General features: G+C 47.2%; 1 protein-coding gene across 1 annotated transcript in view; it reads left to right on the top strand.

Annotated features, from left to right (window-relative positions):
• Window positions 1–12,618, top strand: part of CACNA1E (calcium voltage-gated channel subunit alpha1 E) — a 514,949-nt gene that overhangs the window by 189,248 nt on the left and 313,083 nt on the right. The gene's annotated exons all lie outside the window — the stretch shown is intronic.

Below are 12,618 nucleotides of genomic sequence, written 5' to 3'. Positions count from 1 at the left end.
ACCAGACAGAAGATTAAAAACAAGTTAGGGAGTGGGCCTAAAAAAGTTAAGAGAACTGCCTCTCCCTTCTGCTAACTTTGGATTATGTTTGTGTGGAAGTTTGTATTTGTGCAATAACTGAGCCATATGGATACACCAGGATGCATGTGTTCTAGTCTGTTGATGGAGGAGCAGTTGAAGGGCGTGGGCTTGCCTGGGGGTGGGCTGAGCAGGTGGGCGTAGTGACATGAGGAGGGGCAGGTCTGGGGGTGTGGGCCCATGTCAGTTCTGAGGATCTGGGCATTTTGGCAAAAGAACACTCCCTTGTCCCAGAGAGGTATGTATGTACTTTTCAGATCACCCCCTTCCCCACACCCTCTGAAATTCTAGGGATGTTACATCTCTGGGTAACCTCTTACCCTGCTGATGATTAAAGAGTAACAAATGCTTACTCACAAAAACTGCCTAGGCTTCGACAGACTGAGCTCATTTCTGTCACAAACATCGGTAGACAGGCCCAGGAGAGCAAAGCAAAGGAATAGAGCCTAGGAAATGAGAACGTACATCCAACAGCTTTCCATACTTACACTGTGAAGGAGGCTTGGTTTAGACGACCCTGTGTAGTCCTAAGGTTTATCAGCTCTCTTTTTAGCTTACCTTCATGTGTTTTTATCATCTAATTTTACCAACATCCTCTAGGCACCATCCTGCAGGCCTGTGGGGCTTTCTCTTCTGCACATGCATCCCTGAGAGAGTATGGAAGAGGCAAACCTTTACTGCCTGCCGGTTGCATGCCAGGCACTCTGCAGTGTGCTTTAAGGGCTGATGTCATTTAATCCAGCCCTAGGGAAAGTTGATATTGTGGTTTTCATTTTACAGGTGATTAGCCCAAGGTCATAGGTAGATGTGGTCTGGCTGACTCCATGGGCTGTTCTCTTTCCTTTGTACCAGGCCACCTCCAGCCATACCAGGACACTAGCAGGTACTCTTCCCTGACAGCATCTTCTTAGGATGGTACTGTGAGCTACTTACACGTATCTGCAGCACCCGTTGGGAAGGAAGGTAAATTCACGGAGGAGTGAAGGATCAATAGCTGGGAGCAGAGCAAAGATCTCTCACCCGTCATCACAGTCATCCTGAAGCAGATCTGAGATGTCATGTCCCATGTTGATGGAGTACAAGCTGCTTGAGTTGGAATCTGGCATCTTTGCTATTTTGTCTTCCCTTCCCCTAAAAATCCACTGCCATAGTTCCTTTCTCACTCTGCAGAGGGCCTTTGACTCAGAAATGCCAGCTTCCCTTTCAGTATTAGCATGTAAAGTCCATTTTCTTTTTTCCAGCCCTCAAAGATTCATACGCCCTATCCTCTCTGTTCTGGGGCACCCATGTGTGAGTTGCAGTGTGGAGGTGGCAGGTTTCTTGACCTTTTCTTGAAATTTCATGTAATGCATGTTACTGCCTTTGCAGCTTTTTAAAGAAATGGGGGTTGGGGTGTGGGGAGACTGCAAAAAAGACTCTCATATCCTGATAGAGAATATAGAAAAAGCTTACAGTAGGTTTATGGAAAAGCTGTCCTGTCTGTATTCATCCCCCAGGCCAGCATTATTAAGATTTTAACTCTTCATTATTTGTTAGAGAAGTTTCTGGCCAGTCCAGTTGGTCATTCTTTCCATGGACTTTAGACACTTTCGGGGTGTTCCTACGTGTGCCAGGATGTCCTCATTAGTAGCTTCACCAAAAATGACTTCTCTTGGCGGCGCCTGTGGCTCAGTGAGTAGGGCGCCAGCCCCATATGCCGAGGGTGGCGGGTTCAAACCCAGCCCCGGCCAAACTGCAACAAAAAAATAGCCGGATGTTGTGGCGGGTGCCTGTAGTCCCAGCTGCTCGGGAGGCTGAGGCAAGAGAATCGCGTAAGCCCAAGAGTTAGAGGTTGCTGTGAGCCGTGTGACGCCACGGCACTCTACCCGAGGGCGGTACAGTGAGACTCTGTCTCTACAAAAAAAAAAAAAAAAAAATGACTTCTCTTGATTGTAACAGTGGGTGCTTCTCCTTTCCCCTGCTCCTCCTATTGTGTCCCCCATTAGCACCACCGAAAAATAGAATATTAAAATTATAGGGGCCTGGGAGAAACTCTCACCAAATTCTCATTTATCTGTAAGAAAGCTAACTTGCCACAGGTTTCTCAATAAATGACAGAGTGGAGACTAAAACCTGGGCTCCTAAGTAAGGATCAGGCTCTTTTTGTCACATTTCCTGTTTTCTTCCTTTCATACAATTTCTCTGCTCAGTCATTTTCCCTCTAGCCCCTTCATCTTCTTCTGGGGACTTTCATCCTTTTATTAGTTAGCAAATATGTATTTTTGGTGTTTTTTGGGGGTGTAGGAGAATGAATATGAGGATTATCAGTAATAAAGACTTAAGTAAGAAAAACTAGGAATCCCAGCGACTGAAGAGGGAGTCTAAACAGGAGGATCGCTTGAGGCCAGGAGTTTGAGCTCAGGCTGGGCAACATAGCAAGACCCCAACTCTTAAAAAAAAAGATGATTTATAGAGGTGAAGCAAATTCATTGAGAATGGGAAACTGATTCCAAACAATGGTTAATATTCTCCTTTCTCAAATGTGTTGCTAGAGAACTTTATGAAAGGATAGTTCAGGGCTCCATGGCAGTGGACTTCTACCTACTGTAAAAACAAAGCTATGTTGCAGCAGATGGGAGGATGCGTGCATGTTCAGACAGCTTGTCTCAGAATGTTTGCTGGGCTCTTCAGTGACCCTAAGAAAGGTAAACTATTCAGAACTACCTTGAGATGTGCTCTTTGAGAACAACTGAGTAGGCCTGGGAAGGAGGGAATAAACTCAAGTCCATCAATCTCTTTATTTTAAAATCCTCATTTTAAGTCAAGAGACCAGAGAGTTTTATTTGATTGTTCTGATAATAGTTTCCCAAACCTTTTAGGGCCTGGTTGTGAGAGTCCAGGAAGGTTTCTAGCCCTGGCTCTGAAGAAAGTCTCCTTCCTTCTCTGGTCCCTGTAGGTACAGCTATGAAATGAGTGCCTTGGGGTAGTTACTAGGACTGGAAGGTGGATGCCTCTCAGTTCTCACTGCTCTGCCTCGGTGATTCTAGTCTCTGCCACTGTTCTCACCTGATTTGAGGACAGCATTAGCTTTCATGGCCTCCAGCAGGAAAAGCAGTGTTCTTCTCACTGGCTTCACGTTAGGATCTGCCTAGAAACTTCTAGGAATGGCTGATGCTTGGACTTCAGTCTGGACAAATTGAATCGGAATTTCTGGAGATAGGATTACCTGTAGCTTTAATTTTTAAAAAACTTTCCAGGTGGTTCTACAGTTTAGCCAAGGCTTAGATTCACAGATCTTTTAGGGTAAGAGGTGAGACTGTTACCTGATTTGTTTCTGTTTCTTTTCCGAGTGCTTTGATCAGATGCCTTGGCGGATTCCTTGCAGTTCTCTTGCGGGCTATGATGAAATAGCCAGAGTCTCCTGGGTATCCTGGAATTCAGCCTGAGAGATCGGGATGATTAATTTCTTGTGTTTCACTGCATTGGCACAACCGTTCACCTGTGGTTGCTTCTGGCACATGTCCAGCTGCATAGGTAACAGCGTTCTGCAATGAGGGTGATGCTCCTGTCTTCCTGAGCGTAGGTCTGGCTCAAGGGCAGAGTAAGTGAGGCTCACCCAGCAGGCCCTGGGGCAAGTGACTGAAGACTCATTGACCTTGCTTCCTTCGTGGTTAGTTACCCCTGTATGCACATGAGGGGACACAGCACAACTGCCATGAAATGCAGCAATCTCCTTCTCAATGTCCTTGACAATGTCCCAGAGATGCCGAAGTTACAGCAAGTGGTGTGCTGGCTCTTCCGTCTCCTTTGTGTATGCCTCTTCCAGATTCCAAGTTCCATGATGAAGTTGGAATATTTATATCCCAGAGATTGGCAGATGCTATGCATCAGAACTTTTCTCCCTGGTGTTATACATTTATTAGCGTAGGACTTGGTTTACTGCTTAACATCATTCACTGATGGAACAGTGGCAGTTTTCTACATTGTCCTGGATCTGCCATGGCTGGGCATTTCACCCTTTGGGTCTTAGTCTTACCATCTGGAATAGCTTAGAAAACCTCTAAGCCAGCAGTTCTCAATCTGTGGGTCACGACCTCTTTGTAACAATGAAAATACATCATGGCATTAGGAAGGTTGAGAACCACTGCTCTAAGCCCTCTATTATGAGCTAGCCCTTCGGATACTTGGAAGTGGCTATGATGTCTTTCTCAGGTCTTCCCATTCCAAGCTGAATATTATTAGTCCCTTCAACATTTTCTCATGTGGGTGGATTTACAGGCTCAGTAGGTGACTTTGAACACAGGGGTACAGTTGCAGAGTTTTCAAAGGAAAACAAAAATTCTTCCAGAGATGATTTATGGAGTCTTTCACTTTCTTTATGCATTGAGTTCCATATGATTCCCTGAGATGCCAATGTGTTGATACAAAGTAGGGTGTAGTCTTGGGAGGGGCTGCTGATTGCTGCTCACAGACTGCTTTACTAAAACGCATGTTGCTGCCAGATGGGCTCAGATTCATGAGAGTGTCATCAAAACACAAATTCTGATTCCTGAAACAGGTAATTTTCCCACTGCTGTTTTGTTTTCTTCTGGAGGTTTTTAATGTTCCCCTTTTCTTTCTTCTCGCTTCTGTAGTGTTCAGTCATTTGTCTGTTGATCATCAAAACAGTGTCGAATAACAGCATTTTGAGTCCAGGCTGCAGTTAGAAATATAACAGGAATTTGTTAAGACTTATCCAGCTGACTGTAGCTGAAAGGGATGCGACACGGTGAGAGCAGGAGGGAAGCCAGTGCTGCCTTGATTCCTTAGAGCCGGCACACTCCGACTTTTGGGAATCTGGGCTGGGGTCTGAAATTGACCCAGCAAAGTAGCAGCATTGTGCCCTTCCTTTCCGTCATGTTATGTAGAGGGCAGTGAACTGGGAGTCAGATGAGAGCTCTTTGGTCCAAAGGTAAGGAGAATTTGGATGTGGCTTCAAAGCCAGCATTAAAAGGGCCATACTTGTGGCCTTTTGTGTTGAGTAATGAGTCCTCTGGCCTCCGTAATAGAGCAGTGGGGCTCTTCTGGCAAACAAAAGGCCTTTTTTTGGTGGGGGGGTTCTTGGCTTCTTTGTTATATTCTCAATATTGCTTTCTTTGTTTTTCATTCATTAGATTTTAAGTCTTTAGAAGTAGGTGTAATGGCATTTCCATCTTCTTGACAGCAGAGAAAAAGAGGGAGAGAGATTAAGAAGGAGAGAGGTGTGTATGTGTGTGCTCAGGACTGCCTGTCAGATGGTGAATTTGAACAGAGGCAGCTGTTGTCATGGTGATGGCAGGTTGCATCCCACCACCATAGAAACCAAAGTTAAAAAACTGATGTTAAAGCTGGAAGTCACATGGTACATTTTTGTTTTGTTTTGTCTTAAAAAAAGAAAAGGGGTTTGGTTTTTCAATCTGATCTTTTTTTTTTTTTTAGGATGTGGTTGGGCAGTGAGAAAAGTTACACTAAGGAAAACAATGAGATAATGATGGGAGAATATCGAGTATGTGGAACCTTCTATCTTGTCTTTCTGCTTGTTAACAGTATGTTTCTCCTGCTCTGGGGGTCAAAGGGATGCAGTGTGGATTTCCAGGGTTGTAGCCAGAGTTGTGCACTGACGTCTGTCACGTGGAGAAGCACAGGTGTTTAGCCCTCTTGCCCTTTGAGGATAATGTCTGGTTCATCCCTGTTGCTCAGCCTGGGGTAGACACTGGAAACTAAAAGTAAGGACTGAGAAAGGAAATGGAAATGGAATTCATGGTAGAACTTACCCTGAGTACGAGAGTGGCCCATCCATTGATAAATTCAAGAGATTAACATTCATTTTTAGGAAATTGAAAAGTTCATTGGTAACCCCTCAGAGCCTCCAGGAATACAGTCTCTTCTGTTTATTCCCTTTTCTGGCTTGGTCTCCTTCAGGCTGCAATGCCACATCCTGCCAGGTTAGCTATAGGAGTGAGTGTAAAGAGGTCCAGAAGGACCCACAAGAGAACACATTCACCTTTGGACCAAGACTCCTTGGACCATGGCTCATCTCTTGACCTGGGCCCTCTCACCTGGCCATAGCTGGACAGTAGCTTGTGAGAGGTTTTTTTTTTGTAGAGACAGAGTCTCACTTTATGGCCCTTGGTAGAGTGCCGTGGCCTCACACAGCTCACAGCAACCTCCAACTCCTGGGCTTAAGCGATTCTCTTGCCTCAGCCTCCCGAGTAGCTGGGACTACAGGCGCCCGCCACAACGCCCGGCTATTTTTTGGTTGCAGTTTGGCCGGGGCCGGGTTTGAACCCACCACCCTCCGTATATGGGGCCGGCGCCTTACCGATTGAGCCACAGGCGCCGCCCACTTGTGAGAGGTTTTAGCCCTCTTAGATCTCCATCTTTGAAACCTTATGCTCACTCTCACTTTATACCATCATTGGGAGAAAAGTCAAACCCTCTAGGAAGGGAGCTGGCCCCAGGTATTATCATAGTGCTGGTTTGAATTTTCTATTCAGACTATGAAGGGTTGAAGAATTGCACTCACAGCATGTATAGACAGGTGAAGAGGCAGAGTTTCCTGTAACAGTATCTTCCTCCAGGAAGGGTGAGGAAGACCACGAAGAATGCAGACACACTCTGTTGAAGCCATGGTTGTAACTGTCACTGTGTCTGAGTTTGAAGGCACAAGGTCCTGTCTCTTTCATATTACTCGTCCCTTCAGGACAGATGTATCTTTCTCAGTGGGCTCAGGCGGGAGGGATATGATCTCACCAGCATGATCTCACTGCATTTTCATCAGGGCCTGTAGGAGCTGGAGCCAGATTTCTGTGCTGGTTCAACCCTTCCTGTTCTTAGGCCTGGCCTTGGGTGTGATTAATGTCCCTTCGAATCACTGGGAGAGAATGCATCAGGGCCATCAGTTTCATATATCCTCCTCTGGGGACTGGTGTTTGGATGTGCTTTCCATATTCCCTGAAGGTCTTGGCCAAATGTCTTTGCTCTCTACCCAGAGGCCCATTACCATAATTTTCTTCTAAACCCTTTGTTGAGGTGGGTCTCTTCAATGTCAGCCCATGGCTGCAGCCAGCCAGCTCATTCCTGGAGGCTGTGACCACTAACAGATGCTTTCCCCAAAGCTTCAAGCCACAGCAGATGCTTAAACATTGATTTAGTAGGATAATGAAAGTGACTCTACATTTGTGTCTTACCTTACTGTTTTCAGAGGGCTTGCTTGCATGTTCCTGGACCATTTTAGGCTTTGATTCCTTTCTATTTCTTCTGTGGTTCTGTGAGACTGGATGGTGGTAGCCTTCCCCTGACTCCTAAGTACTGGGTTGGGACAGCTTTTGTAGTGAGAGCGCAGGTTGTGGTCTCCCATAACAATGCTACATTTCTTCTGTTGCATTCCAGATCTCAAGGAAGATTCTGAATCTTCCCCTATTAAGAGAAGTTGGATGAAAATCTTGGAAAGCTGTATTTCACTATTGTTCATATTTAATGTGTCTCTTTGGGGTAGTGCTTTGAAAAAATCACAGACTAGGTAAGGCCCTTTCCTGGTTACTGTCTTTGAGTCCACATCCACTTATTAGAATGATAATGTTTATGTGCAGGTAAGGAATGGGTGGAAAGAGAGACCTCAGAGACTGTTACAACTCTTCGGGGACAAATCTTCCTGGGGGAAGATTGTTCTAGGTCTGGGAGGAGGGGTGGATGAGTAAAAGAGGCTGAGGCAGGCCTCCCTGAGGCTATGGCCTCTTCTGAACTCGTCCAAGAGTTTCTACAAGTGCCTGAGTGACCACCGGCTGGTCCCACAAAAGCACATTCTCCATTAGGCCTGGAATCAGAAGAGGGCTCAGCGTTCTGTCTGCTGGCCTGTCCCTGGTGGCCCTAAGGAGCACAGTCCCCTTAGTGTTCTGATGCCATAGGCTCTGGGAAGAACAGCTGAGTGCAGAAGAGTATAGGGTCATCCCCATGGTGGTGACAGAGATGCATGTTTGCCCTGGGGGACCCAATATCTGCTGTCTGAGGCTTGACTGAGTCCCTTGTAGGCCCGCACCTGCTGGTCTGTACCTGAGAGGTGGGGATAGAGGAGGCTATGCTGGTCTGGCAGAGGGAGGTCTCCAGGCACTGTTGACTGCAGAGCCAGCACCACCACACTTATCCCAGCTTTCTGCACTTTAGGAAGGAAGTGAACAAATGGCAGGTGTGCAGGCTGAGCAGCACTGCTCAAATTAGCTGTGTTGCTAAGGAAACAAGTCAACCGTTCGAAGGAAGGAGGGTTGGGTAAAGGAGATAAATCAATAAATGAACCTATTTTTATCATTTCCCTAATGATTGTCTTGAAGCCGTGAGACAGGAGAGGGAGAGTTGGAATGACATAGGTCCTCATTAACAGGCTTCGAGGGAGAGAGGAGCGAAGGGGTGTTGGGGAGATTGCCAGGAAAGTTTAAGAAATGAGGCCCCTAGTGAGCAGCGAGATATCTGGGAGGGGAGGTGCCTTTTGTGGCTTTCAAAGTACTTTCATGGTCATTACCTCATTTGGTCTTGTCCCTTTATTCTCTTGCATTTGATCCACTCAGAAATCTTTTCTGAGATTTCTATGACTGTCACCTTCCTCTTTGCCCTCAGGGCAGGATAGGTTTTTGTGTTGGTTTTTTTCTTTTTTTTCAGAATATATATAGCCTTAATTGATTTATTTTATAATTATGAAATAATGCATGCTTAATTGATTGATTTTATATGAAGTAATGCATGCTCATTCTAACACTCAAACCAGCCTACTTGAAATTGAAAATCATCCTACTGCCCAGAGAAAATTCATTATCCTTCCAGCAAGACAGAATTTCTTCTTCTTCTCTCTCTTTCAACATTAAAGGGATCTTCCACACATGCTGGGTTTTTTTCTTTTTCTTTTTAAAAATAGATAATGCATGTCCACAATGTACAGTACAGAAAGTTCAAATAGGTATCCAGTGTAGAGAGAGTATGGGGCACCTTTTTGAAGATGCCTCTGGCTCCAGTTTCCTTACACTAGCCATCGATCAGCTCAGTATTAATTAATTAGTTAATTAAATAATAGTTCCTTGGAGCCCACTGCATGCCACACATGGTGCCAGCACCAGAGATGCAGAGCTGAGTGAGACGGGCCAGGCCCTGCCCTCAGGCTCCCATGCCTCACTGCTCCATCACTGCTTCATCACTGCTTCATTTGTTCAAGATCTCAAAACACAATCTGGACAGTAGGGACAGATATTCTCCTCTGAAACATGCTTTGTGTCAGGCACGGAGTGTCATGGGAGTTGCTGCGTTCCTAGGCAGGAGGAGTCAGGGTCTTGGATAGACTTGTGTCTTGTCCCTGGTTGTGATTGCCATGGTGGGGAGGTGCTGTTTGAGGATATGGTGACTTGGAGCTTTTTGGGACTTTCCAAGTCATGTCTGCGTTCAGCCTACTACTAGCTTAACCAAAGGGCCATTATTGGCCATCCAGACTCTTTCCTTTAGAGATGTAGCAAAGCTGTCACTGCTGGGTTTGAAGTTTTGCTGCTGAGGAGAAATGGGCATGGCGCCTCTGAGTGAACTACCAGGTGGGAGTGGATGAGCAGGAGCCCCAGCCTGAGCCATTGTGAGTGACAAAACCCTGCCTTTATAATGGCTGTTTAGAAAGCTGCCTTGGCAGAGACACCTCACATTTATTCACACTGCATTTAACATTGAATAAGCTCCTACTGTATACCAGGGGCTCTGCTAAGCACTGCCAGTGGACAGATGAATGAGATGCCTGCTTTCAAGGCCTACTTCCTTGGAGATTTAAATAGGAGAAAAAAATAATAAAATTACACGATGTGGGTGCAGAGCATAAGGAGAAATCTTTGTAGATAAGTGGCATTTCAGCTTGGTCTGGATGTATGACCAGAAAGGAGAGGAAAGGTGCAGGTGGTGGCAAAAGCACAACGATAGAAATACTTGTCTCTTGTGCTTTCTTTAGAAAGGGAAATGGAGAAGAGGTTAAAGAAAAGGGCTTATAGAGGAGACTGACTGGGGCCCAGGGAGAACTGGGTGTTCTCTCCTGCTCACCGCCCCCCCAAGAGTTCCCCAATGCTATCATTTCCTTCATTTGGCCCACAGACCCCTGAGTTTCTGTCTCACCCCAAATTCTTCATTACCCGAGGCATGGGTTCATCCTGAGGTCTTGAGGATCTATAACGTTGAACGGGACATCCCTCTCAAGGGTATATGCATCTGAACAGTTTTAATTTTAAGCAAAAAACAAACAAACAAACAAAAACAAAAACCCCCAAAAACCCAAAACATTAAGCCAAAGTTTTGTTGCTCTGAATGATCTTTACACATAAGGCAGCAAGTAGAGGGTTTGGCTGAAGAGGAAGTGGGAATAAGAGACTTCTCAGAACCTACGAAGTACCAAATTCCCAACCTTTAGCCTTCAGAGTTTGGGGTAGTACCAGTCATTGAGACCTCATGAATTCTCAGCCTCCAGATACCTGGCCAGTCATGGGGAGTTGTCTTGGCAGCACCTGGGCCAAGAACCATTCTCCTGCCCTGAGCATCCTGCAGTGGTCATGGCGACACCGTCTCTAGTCCAGCCTGTGCCCCAACAAAACTCACATATCTGCACATAGATGTTCTGGGCTAACTGAACTCAAAAGTCCTAGCAGGGAGTGGTATATTTGGATTATCTAGCTAGGAAAATGCCAGTGTGGATGTTGGAATAGAGAATGGGGATAGCAGGAGAGTAGCCAAGTCCAAGAGGATATGGTGGGTCAAGCTTGGGAGCTGTGTGTGTGAGCCACAACAAGAGCTCATCTCCTGTGCCTATCACCTCCGGGTCTTCAGGGCAAGAAGACTCCGTCTCATCAGACTATCAGAGACCCCACCCAGACCTGAGAGAGCCTGAGTGGTCTGCAGCTTGAGTGAGAAGCTGCTTGTTCCCAGTCTCACCTCTGGGCTCCCTGGCTATGCTGAGCAGGTTTCTGAGCTTGCAGGGGGGGCATCTCCGGCCAAGGGAGTGAGCCCCACACTTATGTGAACACTTTTGTTCGGAACAAAGTCAGGGGTTGACATGGAAGAGACCCTAATTTCACTCCACTCAGAGCCACTGGTCCTCCTCTCCAACTTTTGGGGACTGCCCATGTATCAGGGATTCCCAAGTATTTTCCTGGGAACACTGTTCCCAAGAGTGATGCTCTGGAGAAAGTTACATGGTGCAGAAGTTTGGGAAATGCTGTGTGTGTGTGTGTGTGTGTGTGTGTGTGTGTGTGTGTGTGTGTGTGTGTGTGTGGTGTGTACAATGGTATTAAGGGATCCAAGAGGCTCTACTGGGGAGCAGCCTGCTTAACTCATCTGGTCTTTCCCTTGTGGATTGATGGCAGGTTCCCATAGTGCTGGTATTTCCTGGCCTGTACGTTGGGAACATTGCCCTAACTGCCCTCACCTTCTGTCGTCATTTGCAGCGACTTACAGGCCTGTCCTCAGCTCCCTTTCTGGACTTATCCCCTTGGCATGTTTTCAGGAAAGCGTGTGGGTTTCTCAGCCACTGCTTCTTGCCACCTTCCCATCTTTATTTTACTAGATGGGTCTGGGGATTCTGGCATTTGCCCCAGGCCAGCACCCCTAGGGCTGTTCAGAAGTCTCAGGGACCCTGGGTCTCAGTGTGATTTCTAGTTGCTCTGCTTTCTTCAGGGCTCCGGGTTAGAAGCTGTGGTGGGAGAGGGGAGTATGCCTCTGTGTACAGTGAGCACTGGTGGCCCGGGGGGTGGTGGTGGTGGGGGCTGTGTGCCTGAGCTTGATGTGCAAGCTGGGTGGGCGTCTGTGCTGTGTGTCTGCTGGCCGTGTACCCGCAGGGCCTAGCTTGGCACCCAGAGAGGCTAGAGGAGGAGGAGTCGGGGTGCTGAGGGGCTCTCTGTGCAATGAGGCTGTCAAGCACAGGTGTGGCAGGTGGGGCTAACTCTGAGGGCCTCAGGCCTATCTGTTTTCAGATCTGGTGGCTGAGCCACACAGGGCAGCAGAGGCCAGCAGAGCTGTCCCTGGGGCCTGGGTGCTGTGTAAGTGTTGGAGGTATGTGGCAAGGAAGGCCGGCCAGCCAGGTCCTGGAGTATGAGTGTGACCCAAGGGTACAAGGTGATGGGGAGGAGATGGCACTGCCAGGCTCACCCCTGCAGCCTCCTGTGCTGGCACCAGGACACAGCAGCTGATGGCAGCTCACATCCCCTTGCAAACCTCTGCCTGTAGAGTGCGCCATGCCCCGCCCTCCTCAGACACCCTCAGTGTCATGGCTGAAGAGGTATCAGGGGTTTAGTCGTGACCTGCCCTCCTCTGTGCTCCTTGGGGAGGGCTCCAGGCCTATGTCAGACACAGCCAGCCTGGTGAGTGGGGAGATGAAAAAGGCCCCTTCCTTTCCCTTCTACTTTGCAAGATCTTCTACTCTCCTTTCCTGCCAGATTCCATAATCTTCCAGAGATTCCTGCTCAGCAAGACCAGTTACAATAGCCTTTTGTTGTCATGACAGTGGTTACAGAATGAAATCCCAGATGCCAACTCTGGGCC

Source organism: Nycticebus coucang, chromosome 10 (assembly GCF_027406575.1).
Source record: "Nycticebus coucang isolate mNycCou1 chromosome 10, mNycCou1.pri, whole genome shotgun sequence".
Classification (NCBI taxonomy): domain Eukaryota; kingdom Metazoa; phylum Chordata; class Mammalia; order Primates; family Lorisidae; genus Nycticebus; species Nycticebus coucang.
Note: the sequence above shows the minus strand (reverse complement) of the source record. Positions and strands in the feature narration are given on the sequence as shown.